The sequence below is a fragment of the Natrix helvetica genome (assembly GCF_964273705.1).
Source record: "Natrix helvetica genome assembly, chromosome: 1".
NCBI classification, from domain to species: Eukaryota; Metazoa; Chordata; class Lepidosauria; order Squamata; family Natricidae; genus Natrix; species Natrix helvetica.
Window position 1 is genome coordinate 109,473,051 of NC_138548.1, and position 14,976 is coordinate 109,488,026.

The window sequence follows — 14,976 nt, forward strand, 5'->3', positions numbered from 1 at the left end:
GTGCTGCAGCCCTAAAACAGTTGAAATATCACATAAAATATCGCACTCTTCTAAATTGAAATGAATACCTGTTCGTAACAGGTTGCAGTTTACGTAAGCCCCTGGCTATCAGCAAATGTATTACAAGCACCAGCTATAGCTAGACAAGTAAGATAGAGGGAGCTAAACATTACTACATAATCTTGAGCCATAGAAAGCTGAAGCGTTTGCAAGCAGTTCTTTTTGCAAGCCGTGGACTTACAGCAGAAAGAAGAGAATAAAAATGGATGGCGTACCAGGAAAAAGAACATGCAAGAGCATGAGCACCAGTGAGATAACAAATGGATCCTCACATTGTATTATGCTGAGGTTTGCTTAGCCATGGTTTGTTGAGGAAGCTGGTATTGGCTGGATTTACACAATGTACAAAGCTCTGAGTTATATTTAGCAAACCACAAAGCTGGGTTCACAACAAAATCACATACCCACATTCTGGAAACATTTCTCAATAGGTATTGTATCTGCAGAGTTGCAGGCACCTAAGCTTTCAGGATTCAGTTCAACCTGCGTCAAATCACAAAAGCAACTCACTTTGGATCATTTAGTTGGTTGTTGAGCTCAGTCTGCATCCCACTGTAGGATAAATCACTCCTCTTTGGACTGTGTTAAGTGCTATCAATAATGCAATCGAAAGAATCAGTGGAGTTGGAGATATATGGATATACAGTAGAAGCAATATTTTCCCTATGGAATTTTGTCTCTCATAGTTGTTGAAGCTCGCCAGGGGGAAAAATGTTGATAATCTAGTCCTAAAACATCAATGCCACTGCAGGACAGTACAAGTAGTCCTCATTAGTTTAACGACTGGTTGAAGTTATCACAGCACTGAAAAAGTGACTTATAGCTGATCCGTCTTTTATCCCCGCAGTAATGTGATCAACATTTGGGCTTGTTACAACCAGTATGTATTTATATTGATTGTATGTCCTGTGGTCAGCATTTACAACCTTCTCAACTTGCTTCTGACAAACAATGGCAATGGGGAAAAAAGGAGTCACTTAACAACTGCATGAGTCACTAAATAATTGCAATGATTCACTTAAAAACCATGACGAAAAGGTTGAAAATTGAGCGTGATTCACTTAACGCCCACCTTGTTCATCAATGGAAATTCTGGTCCCAGTTATGGCAGTAAATTGAGGACTATTTATAAGTTCTTTTTGTTCTTTAGGAGGAAATTGCCTGAAAGATATCTATCTTATAACCCATAAATTTGTACAAATATAATTTGTACATCTCCCATCCTTTTTAAGGAAAGTTCTACAGTGGATGATGGCTCACCTGGTAATATTGAAAAGAAGAATTCAAGTAGTCTTGGTAGAAGACCATATTGTCACAATGCTACACAAATCTATATGTGTATGTCAACAGTATTACTGAATATAGGAAATTATTTATCTGAAAAATAATAGAACGGGAAAAATTGCAGAAAGCAGACATTAACATAATCAGGGAGCTCAATAAAGGAAAATCAAATATGCTGATGCCATTTCAGTTTAGAACAAAGGCAGCTGAGAAGGCATGTGTGATTGAAGAGTAGAAGTGGACAAGGAAATTTTTTTTATCAGTTTCTCAAGAGTTTAGGACTAAAAATTATCCAGTGAAGTAGATTACAAATGGACAAAATAAACTTGGAGATTTAATAAATTTGTGGAGGGTAGATTGATCAAAAACGAATAGACTTGTATACTTAGTGCTACTACCACCCTGAGAGCAGCATGCTTCCAAATACTATATGTAGGGTAATGAGTGGGAGGCAGAAAGTTTTCACCTCCTGCTCATGAACATTCCAGAAACCTCATGTTGGCCACTGTGACAATCAAAAGGCTGGGCTAGGATGAGCCTTGACTTGATCTAACAGGTTACTCTTATGTTCTAGTGAAAAACTAGTTTAAATACATTTCATTCTTAGATTCTAACCAGTTTTGAAAGCAAAAAGTAGCTAAACTCAGTAATTGCCAGCAACTGATTAAATAATGAAACCCACTGGGTTTTTGTTGATATTTTCTTTAGCTTTTGACACTACTGACCATGATATTCTCTTTCTCTATTATCTGATTTAGAATTAGGAGACCCACTGCTGTAGTAACTTGCCAGTCTTAAAGATTCATTTTGGGAGAATCTTCTTTCAGTCTTTAGCCTTTGATTTGCAGAATGCAGAGAGTTTTAATTTTGGGATATTTTTTCCTCACTGTTGCAAGTCATGCTGAAACATAAGTTATATGTCTGTCTGTCTATCTGTATCTCATCCATCTATCTATCTATCTATCTATCTATCTATCTATCTATCTATTTATCATCTGCTTTTCTTTTGCTCATAGGAATGTGAGATAAGTTGTGGATCTCCTGAATAAACAATTTAGTACTCTTTGGGAGCAGATAGGAAAACAATTTAAATGTTAATTCATCATTGTGCATTTGCAACACAGGTTATTCTAGATGATGATTAAAAACAAATGCAACTGCATACCTCTCCATAGATTAGGTAAGGAATTTGGGGATTCACTTGGTCCTGTTATCTATGAAAGCCAGGTGGCAAAGTGACTGTGAATACATTAGGGCAATATGTTGCAGCCCTGTTTTGAATCGGGATTATTGAAATATACTTCCTGTCAGACTTCTCTGAGGTTTGATGAGAAATTCCATACAGTGTGAGCATTTAATCATTGGATGGTTGATACAGAACAGAAAACAGTACTTGCATCTCATTGACGTCAGCAGCATTGGGTACCAAATTGATTTTGGGGGAATTTCTAACTGTCTTCTATGAAAAAGTTTGAAATGGGATTGCCTATTTTATCTTACCCAAACCTGCCTGAATGCTACTTAATAGTTAGCAGTTCCATTCACGAGTCTGCCAGTTAGAACAGCTAAATTAGCAAGGACATGCGGCAGGGTTTTCTTAGTGATGGGTCCTCAATGCTGGAGCGTCAACTTTGTTCTTGGTGTCTCACAACTTTAGTTCAAATTTATTTCATTATCTTCAGGTTAGATTTTTCCTGAGTAGGCTTGACTTTAGTAACCATAACCTTGCTGTCCCTTATGATCTCGATGCATCTGAGATAATGGGAGTGAAGCAGTGGTTTTACAAACAACTCTTCTAACAATCCATTAATCTTTAACGCATGATTTGGCTATTGGGAGATCATTTTCATTTCTGTCAATAACCATTTGTTTCTCACAATAGACCCATTTCATTTCTCTGAACATTTATATGTCTTAAAATGTCTTCATCCATTTTCACATCTTTGATAAAATGTCTACCAACTTATACAGATTAATTTACTTGTTCCAGTTTTCATTGCATCATACAATCTATTTAACATTTCTTGGAAATAATTCAGGTTCTTAGCCAACAACATGCCATCATCTTCATACAAATATGCAGTACACTTATATTCATATTGGCAGCCAATTAATTTTGACATCATTACAGCAATCTATAAGTAAAGAACCAAGAGGATATTACACAACCTTACTCCTGGCTTAATATTGAACCATTAACCATACATTGTGTTTAGTCTCATATATGCTTCCCTTTCATCCAATACTGCTCATCTTGTATTCAGCAACCAGATTTCAACTTCTATGTTCATAGAAACAAGTTGTCTAACTATGCACTTTATTATATCATTTTTCTGACTCATCAAATGTACAGTCAACTTTCTTTCTCATCATACATTTCTCAATGGTCTCTTAAAGAGTAATAGACTTGTCTGCAGAGCCCATGCTGCACTTCCCAAATGTTGCTTGTTGTTACCCTTTCAATCAGTATTTTGCAAAATATTTTCTTAAGCAGACTTATCAAAGTTAATTGCCCTTTAGTTTTTTTTGCATTCACATTTGTTGTCTTTCCTATTATGGAAGAGAATAATGGAATAGGCATAGATGCAGTCTTCACATACACAGACAATAACAAATTGCATAGGCACTGAATAAGCAAACCGCACCTATATTTTAGCCTTTAACAGAACAATAGAACAATGGAAGGAACATTGGATGTATTCTAGTACTACCCCCTGCTCAAGAAGAAGATCCTATGTCATTCTGCACATATGACCATCTAATCTCTTCTTTAAAACCTTCAGTGATGGAGCACTGACAACTTCTGGAGGCAAGCCACTTCACTGAATCATTGTTCTCCCTGTCAGGAAATTTCTCCTTAGTTCTAAATTGGATCTGTTGTTGATAAGTTTTCACTTGTTACTTCTTGTCCTGCTCTGAGGTGTTTTAGACCTTTCTCTGTGACTGCCCCTCAGATATTGGAAGACTGTTATCATGTCGTCCATAGTCTTTCTTTTTGTTAGATTAGTCATACCTACTGTAGATTTTGCAACCGTTCATTGTATGTTGTAGCCTCCAGCCCTCTTATCACCTTTGTTTCTCTTTTCTTCTTTCTTTCTAGAGTCACATCTTTTTTGCATCATGGGTGCAACATTTCAAGTATGATTTTACCAAAGCCGTGTAAAGCGATACTAATGATACCTATACAAACCTGCAACATTCCCACAGTATTTATCGTTTCCTTTTCATATATTTTTTCTGAGATGGTAGCTTTTACATTTGTCTCAATTCCTCTCTAACATAACACAATTATTTCCATACAGATCTTTAAAATATTTTTTCCTATGTTTTCTTATCTTGTTCCATCCCAAATAATTTCATTTCTTTTATTTTTAATTACATCTTTTCTCTCTGTATATATCAACTTTCCCTCGACCTCATTTTTACAGCAAGTAATTCCTTATGTGCATTTTTCTCATATACATCCCTCTTCACTATGTTCCCTCAAGCATCTTTTCCCATATGTTCCATGAGCATAAAAATGCCACTTATGTGGCATTCTGTAATGTACATCTTTCCATTCTGTTCCAACCATCTTCTGCAACCTCTTTCCTTATATTCATGCTCCATTCATTCTTTTAGGAGATTAATTTATCTTCCAACATGTTTCTCATAGGACTCATACTTTTCCAAATAAGACTCTTGCTTTTGTTTCTCACTCTTATTTTATTTACCTCTTGTTTATTGCACCTCTTTCCTTTTCTTCTTTATCTTTTCTCTCAAAATGAATTCCTCACATTACCCCCCAAAAATGGACGATCAATACATCCCGCTATGATTGTACCTCTTTTTTTTTCTTTTAGTGAGTCCCTTTTATCAGGGTGGAGTTGGGGCGACTGAAGCAAATGGGAAGTTACGCATTATATTTGAAATTATGCAGTCATAACTTTCAATCTGAAATTATGTGAGGTGAAAAATGTTTGTTTTGATATTGGCTTAGAATGACGATTCTTAACTCTCAGGAATGTTTTAGAAATGGGACAACTGTCCAGTGATGGGTTGAACATACCTTCACTACCAATTTGCTGATCGCATGCACGCGTACACGCCGTTCACATACACACCTGACTCGCGCTGCGAATCCACCACCCCTACAACAACCAGCTGATTGTCGGGGCTCACGCAGGCGCCACATGCTGTGCACGCGTGCACAAATTGCCTTTTGTCATAAAACAGGTATAGAGTGCAGATTTGCGCTCAGCTGCTCCGGGCCACTACCAGTTCGGCGCTGAACCGGCCAAACCAGCAGCAATCCACCTCTGCAACTGTCAAATAATATCTGTCTTGAAACAAGCTTGCTTAAGTAGCCACTCAAAAAAAGTGCTACATCGCTGGCTTGTTTTAAAAAGAAAAGGTTTTGTTCAATAATTTATATGACATGCTTTGCAAAACATTGACCTCATGCACTTTCAGGTCTATTTGCTTCTATGGAAGGTCTTGCTTAATTAATTAAGCTACTTATGCCAGGCTATCTACCATAGGATTTAGTGCGAGTTTAAGGCACTGTAACACCCAACACGATATTCTGTAATAAATGAAAAGATTTCATACCTTCGGTACAATAAGCTGAAGAATATAATTTATCCCTTGATCGGGATTCTGTTTTCCTCTTTGAGCTTATTATAGAAAAGTGCTAGTTCACAAGCTTCTTTCCAGAGCTCAGGTTCAAGGGTTACACTGGTGCTTAGACAAAAATGTGGTGGCAAGATAAGTTGCTATGTAAAGTTAAGCACACAGGGACACACACACATACACAGTTATTTTCAGCTCCTGACAAAGGTGCCTCAGTGTTTCTTCAGATGTTTTGTTTAAGTATCACTTGTTTGCTCCAGAAAAGCAAACTATAACAGAGAAGATAACTTTGTTGTTATCATGACAATAAGTTCACAAGTAGCTCTTCAAACCTGCCAAGAGTACACAAGCCAAATTAGGCTAGGTGATCTGTGAGCAGATGTCACAAAACATGGCATTGCATCACTACAACAGCACCACCATAATATTGGCATCATAGGCACGCATGTTAAGGGAATTATTCACACCCAGTGTTCCTGATTCTAATCTCACTTATCCTCATAACAACTCTGCATGGAAAGAGACCAGGAAATAGAAATAAATTGTACTAGGAATTGAAACTGTGCAAATAACATTTTTATTCTCAAGTCTCTCTCCAAAGAAATTTGGGAAATACAATTATTGAAGTGGTTCAATTTTTTTGAGGAAGTATAAACATTAAACAAGTTAATTTTTTTTTTTACAAAAGCTATTCTATGATCAACTTACAGTATTTTCCTGTGGAAACTCTGAACATTTATAGTATATTGGAAATTATTGGGAATGGATAGAATTCCTTCAAGGTAAGGCAATACTATTTTCACATATATTCCAAGGATGTATTTCCCCCCTTCCACAATAACCAAAAGAGGAGCGTTTCACAGCATTAGCCAATTCATTCTCCCATCAGATTTTTAAGAAAACAATTCCCAATACTATTAAATTATTTTCAGACAGAGTACAATCAGCTCTCTCCCTTTCTTAATATCTAAGATAGACAGACAATATTTGTTCCCTCTTGCTGGGCATAGTATCATAACCTAATGGCTCATTTTCTATTCATATACAGTAAATTTGCAGGAAAATAACTCTGCCAAAATTCTGCCAACAGAAGAGATTCTCTTTAAAGGAAAACCCCAAAAGTAATTAGACTGTTTTTTTAAACAGGCTATCAATATGCATATATTGATATGAGCTTCTGTTTTCCTCTTGCGCATACCAATGATGGAAGCTAAAGCACCTTTACTCAAGAAAAAACCAAGTTAATTTCTATTCTCAGTTGACCTTCTTTCATTTAAGGTGCTTAAGATCCCCCTTGGACATACCAATGCCCCTTTCATTGTATAATTTAATCTTTCATTTCATTGAAAAATCACTGTTCAGTTGTTCTTTATTTTCACTTAGTCTTTTCCTTTTGTTTATTCATTTCTCATGTAAGTAATTTGTTACAAATAATTGGCTTCTACATTTTAATTTTGTTTAGTCTTCTTCCTCTTTTTTATTCCTTTAATTTTGGCACTGTTGATAAATACATGCGGGTGTATACATGTTAGAATATTAAGCAGTGCTATTGTAGACAGAAGAAGGGCAGACGGCTATCTCAGTCAACTATCACTAGCAAAGGATTAATATGAATCAGTGGTGGTACAGTGGTTAGAATCCAATATTGCTCACTGCCAGGATTTCAATTCTGACCAAGTCAAGGTTGATTCAACCTTCCATCCTTTCAAGGTTGGTAAAATGAGGACCGAGGTTATTGGGTCCAGTTTAGAGACTCTCTAAATGGCTTAGAGAGAGCTGTAAAAGTGCTATGAAGCTTTATATAAGTCTAAGTGCTATTGTTATTGCTATGAATTATGCAAAAATAGGTTATGCAAATAGTTGCTTGGGTAAATGAACCTATAACTTGAAAATCCTAGCAATGGTTTTTATCACATTTATTATGCTTCATCCCCACAAAACAATCTAGATTTCTATAAGTTTTTCCACTCTAGGAAAGAAAGAAAGAAAGAAAGAAAGAAAGAAAGAAAGAAAGAAAGAAAGAAAGAAAGAAAGAAAGAAAGAAAGATAGATTAGCAATCCATATTATAAAATAGTATCATTCAGCAAACCTCAAACCAGTTTCTGTAAAATTGAGTGGACTTCATTCCTTCATAATTGTCTGTTGTTTCTGGAAATTTTGACCTCCTCTGATTAAAAAATAAATAAAAGTGTTATAAACATTTTAAAACTTTTATGTTTTACTCTGTGGTAGAAAATGGAAGGGCAAAGTTTTGGTTTCCCAAATACTGTTGCAGAATCAGGAGTTATCTATAAGCATGTCAACTGCATTATGGAACATATTTCATGAAGGACAATAAGAGAAGAGACATTAATTTGGAAATTTCTGAGTCAACTTCATTAATCCTTATGAATTCCTAATATATTATAAATATATTAACATACTGATAATTATGAATATATTAATATTCATAACTCTTCAAGGCAAGTTTTTTGGGGCCAAGAGCTTCATTGTTAGGGCTATAGAGGTCACCACTATAGTCATAATTATCAAGATTAAGATGTTTGCAAAGTTCATTTCTCTTCTGTAAAAGAAAATTTTTAAACTATAATTGTGCCACTGCTGTGTGGCAATTTATTTCTCATTTTCAACACTTGCTCAACGTTAATATGGGGTTAGTGGCACATGCTTATTTTACAGAACTATTGCAATAATTATACAGATAAAGTGTACTGTATATGCAAATGTTTTGCAAAGTGTTATAATGAAAGATTGATCTGAATGTTTAGAACATTCAATTATTAGCATAACCACTGCCTTGAAAAAGATACCTTATTCAAATATTTACCATTAAATTTATTTCTTGGCATCTGATATCCTAATAAGATTGTAGTTTTATTACTGCCTTTCTGATAGATCAAAACCACCCTGGTTTCTATAGTTGACAATTAATTTCATTTCTGTTCTGCTTGCTTAATTTGTCACCTCTAAGGTTAACAAATTTATCAGTATTAATCAGAAATATTAGAAATATCAATCAGTCAATAATATTTATAATATAATAATAATATTTATTTGGTCTATCATATGCAAAATTTAAAAAGATAAAAAAGAGTGAAGCAAATAAATGCAATAATATACTAACAACTAGCAGAATAAATCACAATATAATATTCACTCCTCTATTACTATCTTAATACAGTTGTTTCCCAGGTGATACATTAATAGGTGTAAAATAAAAATGAAAACTATATATATCTACCATAACTTATTAATTAAGATGTAGCAAACCAAAAGTAATATTTAAAATAAAGATAAACATGTCTATAAAAAGTTCCTTTCTTTACAGCAACACAAATTTTAGTTACTGCACGTTTAATGACAGATTACAGTGACAAACTTGACCACTTAATACTTTGCATATTTTATACCACTAAACAAAACCTTGGCTAATAGCAAAAGTTGTCAATTAACATTGAAAGTACAAAATGAGTGTCATTTTGCCTTTAAGTTGCCTTCATAAGCTATAACAGTTATAAATGTAGCCATATTGCTGTATTTTCTACTGTACATAAGGTACTATCTCTACTACTATCTCTCTAATAACAACTACTGTGTTGTTATTTATTATGCAATATTTAAGTTGTAAAGTAGCAACAACATGTAAAATGTATTCTTTCAATTACTAGAGTAGATTACTGCAATCCAATATATCTAGTCTAGAGAAGTACAGTGAAAATTAGATAATGACACTATTATTTTCTTTAACTGGTATTAGATTTGATACTAGGTTATTACTGGTGTGATCTGGAATTATTTTAATATACAAACAATAAATATATTGTGCAAATTAGCAACTATGTGTATCTACTAAGAAACACAGAAAGTATAATGAATTAATGTAGCATTGAAAGTATCATTTGTTATTTATTAAGTAGTATCAAATGTACTGCACATCACCCTTTGGAAATCATGTCAGTGAGGGCAATGGGATTAGGATAAGTGATCTCAGGACTGCAGTGGCCTATTGCAACAGAGAATGATAATAGAGAGTATTGCATGTCATGTTATATAATAGGTTAAAACATAAACATTCATTTGGCTGCGTATTAATTTGTCAACCTGGATGGAGCTGTCAATAACAAAGTAATTCTTGGTGCCTTACAGAATAGGATGAACACATCATGTGAAAAAATAACAAGTAAAATTAAAAGGGACAAAATCAACAGTATAATTCATGTTCACATTTCTAGCCAAGTTCCATCCCAAGGGTTTGCACTTTTATGGCCATTTGTACATTTATGGCCATGAAAATCCAACAGTATCAGGACAATCCATTACCCAATAACCTACTTTAAAATGCTGCAATTCAAGTGTTGCTTTTACATCATAAGACCAATTCATTGGAATGGCCTCCTGTGAGAATTGTGCTTTTATCTGAAAATGTTCTGTTTTAGAGGGTGTTTGAGGCTAACGCCAAATGCTGTCTAGCCTTTATGTTCTGCTATTTTTGGCTGTAGGTTTTTCTAGTTTTAAGTGTTACTTATTGGTCTTTCATATATTAGCTGCCATGTTGTTAGCTATCCATTGGAGTTGAGCATCTATAATAAATATAACTAAACAGGAAAAAAATAAGAATCTATGAACAATCATAATGGGGTATAAATGTGGTATATACTTACATAAATAATAAATAAATAAATAAATAAATAAATAAATAAATAAATAAATAAATAAATAAATAAATAAATAAATAAATAAATAAATAAATAAATAAATAAATAAATAAATAAATAAATAAATATGTAGAGTTGTCCTTGAGGATAATTTTGGCCAAACAATTAATACAAAATGCTGTGGTACGAATACTGGTTACAACTGGGCAACATGCATATACCATACAAAATCCAGAAACATCTTCATGGGTTCCCACTTTTACAACAGAAAACTATTTACTGGATGATTGGAATATTAAAAAAAAGGGCACACAGAAGGTGACTTGGTAACACGAGACAACAACTTGAGTGTAATCACAACCAGATGGACATGAGACAACTGTATAGTATAATACATCTGCTAGAAGAGCTAATACAGTTTTGAGCAGCATCAGAAGGAAGAACAGATGAGGTGCTAAGTCCTCTCTACTTTGTATTGGTGAAACAACACTGCAAATAATGTCTACAATTCTGAATGTGAATTCAATTCTGAATTCACATTTACTGAAGGATATTGATAGGTCAGAACTGATTCAAAGAAAGGTGACAAAGTTCAAACATGGACTTGGGAATGACCTGAAGGAACCTGGCATGCACAGAAAAGGAAACATGATTTGGTATTGAGAAACACAAAAGTGTGTAATAGATAAGATGTTTGGAAACTGCATTCCATTGCCATAGAAATTTGGAGTAACAAGGTAGGTATTTGCAGATACCTAGATTTAATACAAAGAGAAACTTTCTATCATTAAGATCTATATAATTGTAGAACACTCTATTTAGGACATGGACATTCCATCTCAGGATGTTTTTAAGAAGAGGCCATCTTTTGATGATAGTTTACTTGTTTTTTCTGAACTTCTTGGATTGGGTGATTCTTGTGGTTTGTTTCATATGCTATGATTTTATGATTTTACGCTCTTAATAGTTTGAAATCACTTGTGTCCATATTTATATGCTAAGATCTTCTTCAAAGAGCCTTTTGAGGTATAGTGAGTAGCCATTTAGGACTAAGCTATAAATTCTTGTAATTCCCATGAGTCACAAAAATAATTTTTTCAACACCAAACAAGTATATTTTTATTCTCCTGGGGCCTTCGAAAATAGTTTTGATGCTGCTGTTACTGTTAACCTTTTTATTTCTGCTTTTATTTGCCATTGTTTTGGTGTTTATTCCTTATGTTATTCCTTATATTATTGAACCTTGAGACTGTATCAGTTTTTTGTATGTATATTCCAGTTGATGGGCTATAGGCCTGTGATGGCGAACCTCTGGCACGCATGCCAGAGATGGCACGCAGAGCCCTCTCTATGGGCACGTGCTCCATCGCCAGCTGTTCTTCTGGTTTCTGGCACGCATGTGCCAGCCAGCTGATTTTTGTGAGCATCAGAGCACCGGAAAGCGGCATGAAAACAGTAAAAAAAACAGCCAAAAATGCCCCAAAACAGACATGCATGCGCCAGCCAGCTGGTCTTTGGTTTTCCAGTGCTCTGGCATGCACAAGGACCAGCTGGCCGGTGCACATGCACATGCTGGAAACCCAAAGACCAGCTGGGCGGCGCATATGTGCATGCCAGAAACACAAAGACCAGTTGGCCAGCGCACATGCTGGAAACACAAAGACCAGCTGGGCGGCACATATGTGCATGCCAGAAACACAAAGACCAGTTGGCCAGCGCACATGCTGGAAACACAAAGACCAGCTGGGCGGCACATATGTGCATACCGGAAACCCAAAGACCATCTGGCCAGCGCATATGTGCACTAGTCAGCTGGTCTTCGGGTTTCTGGTGTTCCAGTCTACACACAGGAACATGCGTTCTGGTTCGGGCACTAAATGCCAAAAAGGTTCGCCATCACTGCTATAGACAATGATATGTGGGGTGGCAACTAGGTCTAATTTAGAGAGGACAGGTTGCCTGGAATAATGTGACCATCCTTGAACTGAAACTGGGCTTCACTTGTATGGTTAACATATTTCCTAAACTTACTGGCATTGTCCTTATTTCTAGCAGGAAGTGCTGCATGAGCACAGGTATGACTAATTCGGATAAATTGAACTACACCTTCTTTATCCGACTTGAAGGTATCAATTGACTAAAGTCATGATGAAAGTGGTTGTCTATGGACTGATTTGGTAAGAGCAGATTTGTCAATTGGAATGTCAGAGAAGTAGGCAGCAGGAAATTAAATGAAATTGAACAAAGAAGTATTAAGAATAGAGTTGATCTTATCTTGAGATGTGGAAGTGATTGAATACATGCAGAGAAATGAAGGTGAAGGTTTTTATTATAAAGGAGAGGGCTAAAACGGGTGTCAGAGAACATGGAAGTTATTGGAACAGAGTGAAATTACTTATGTTCCTGAGTTCTATAGAACCATGTGGAGTGATGATAATGAGAGATATGAAAAAGAATCTGGTGGAATAAAGTCAATGAAGGTTGTGACTAAAAAAACTGTATATAAGAGAAAGATAGGTACTAATATTCAAAATGACAAAAAGAATTTGTATCAATATATGTGCATATTGTATTTGTATATGTATATACACTACTGTGCAAAGTGTTAGGCAGTTGTGCAAAAATGCTGTAAATTAAGAATTCTTTCAGAAATAGAAGTGTTAATAGTTTATTATTTTATCAATTAACAAAATAGAAAGTAAATAAAGTAAAGTAAATAAGTAAATAAATAAATAATCAAATTAATATGACTACCCTATGCCTTCAAAACAGCATCAATTCTTCTAGATACATTTGCGGTTTTGCACAGTACTGTATAAGTGAAGAACACACAGAGAGAGAGAGAGAGAAAGAGAGAGAGAGAGAAAGAGAGAGAGAGAGAGAATAATTATAATTATATAAGTGTAATTATATAATTATAACCATTATATACAATGACAAGGCTTGGATTTTGAAAAGTTTTACATGAAAGTGGAGTTGAAAGTTAGTTGTTAAACATCAAAAGAGTCCTTAAAATTCTATGTATCAGAAGGAAAGTTACTGAAGTCTTCTTCAGTTACTGCTTGATGTCTTCCATCATGGATTCTCTAGTATTAGGCAGCAGACAGAAGGATATAACCTTGCTAAACCTCTATATCAGGTTTAGCAAGGTTTACGATTTAACTTTTTTATTAGTTTATCGAAGTATAAAATACAAAGAAAAAAACATGAAAAAGTAAGAAGAGAGGAAAGAAAAAGAGGGGGTATAGTGTGACAGGAGAAAAAAAGAAAAAGGCACCAATTTCTGACTCTCTTTGGCACAGTCGAAGGTAACAACATTACAACCACAACTTTTTACTTTTACACAACAGTATGTGCAACTCATTTCTGTAACAATAAGCCTGTCTAGTTTACAAAAACAGAATCAAAGTTTCATTTTTTTTCTCATTGCAAACACAAAATCCATTTCCAACTAGAGGCAAAATTAAATATAATCTGTTATTTGGATAAAATAATCATTTTAACCAACTCAGCTTCTCCTTGCTGTGGGGAGTAATCTATTATTCATTCTCATGTTTTCAAATCTAGTTCATAATATTTTACCAACTTTAGAATATTATTCAGCATTATTGGGTGTCAAACTCAATCCCGTTGCGGGCTGCATCAGGATTCTGTTTGCCCTTGGGGGGCTGGGAGGGGCTTGGCCTAGTGATCACAGCCAATTGGGTAAGTGTGTCTGGACTCCGGGACATGCGTTTGACATGTCTGCTCTATACGGTTAGCAACTTTTAGAAGGATGGCCTGGAAACTCAAATTGTTTTAAGTTAGAAAAACAAACAATAGCAAAGGGCCTCTTCAAATAGGACATCAAGAATGCAAACCATCCTTATGCAAGATCCAGGTTATCAGTCTCAGGTTCATAATCTATTGTGTTTTGGTTATTGTGTAACAATCCTAAATGTATCAGTCAAGGTAGCAAATGCCTAATGATACCCTTTGCATGCACAAACATAAATTCATTTACCTCTATATAGCTCCTAATTGTGTAATTCTAAGACTGGCAGCCAATTCTATAGAAAAGGCAGTTTTCTTAAGATACTGTCTAAAATGATTTTAAGTTGCATTAAAGGAACCATTTCTTTAATTTATTGTAGCAACAAAGAAAAAGAAGACTTAAAAGCTAACAATAATGTTGTGGCATCAGACTTATATAGCTACCCAATTTAATTGGTTACATGAAATAATGTTCTAAATTAGAATATAGCTAATTTCAAAACCAAATAAATGGATATATTTGTCTATTATACCAACCAAATCTTAAAACATGTTTTTTTTCAAATAAAAGTAACCTCCTATTTCTCAGAGTAACCTATTCTTTCATCTTTC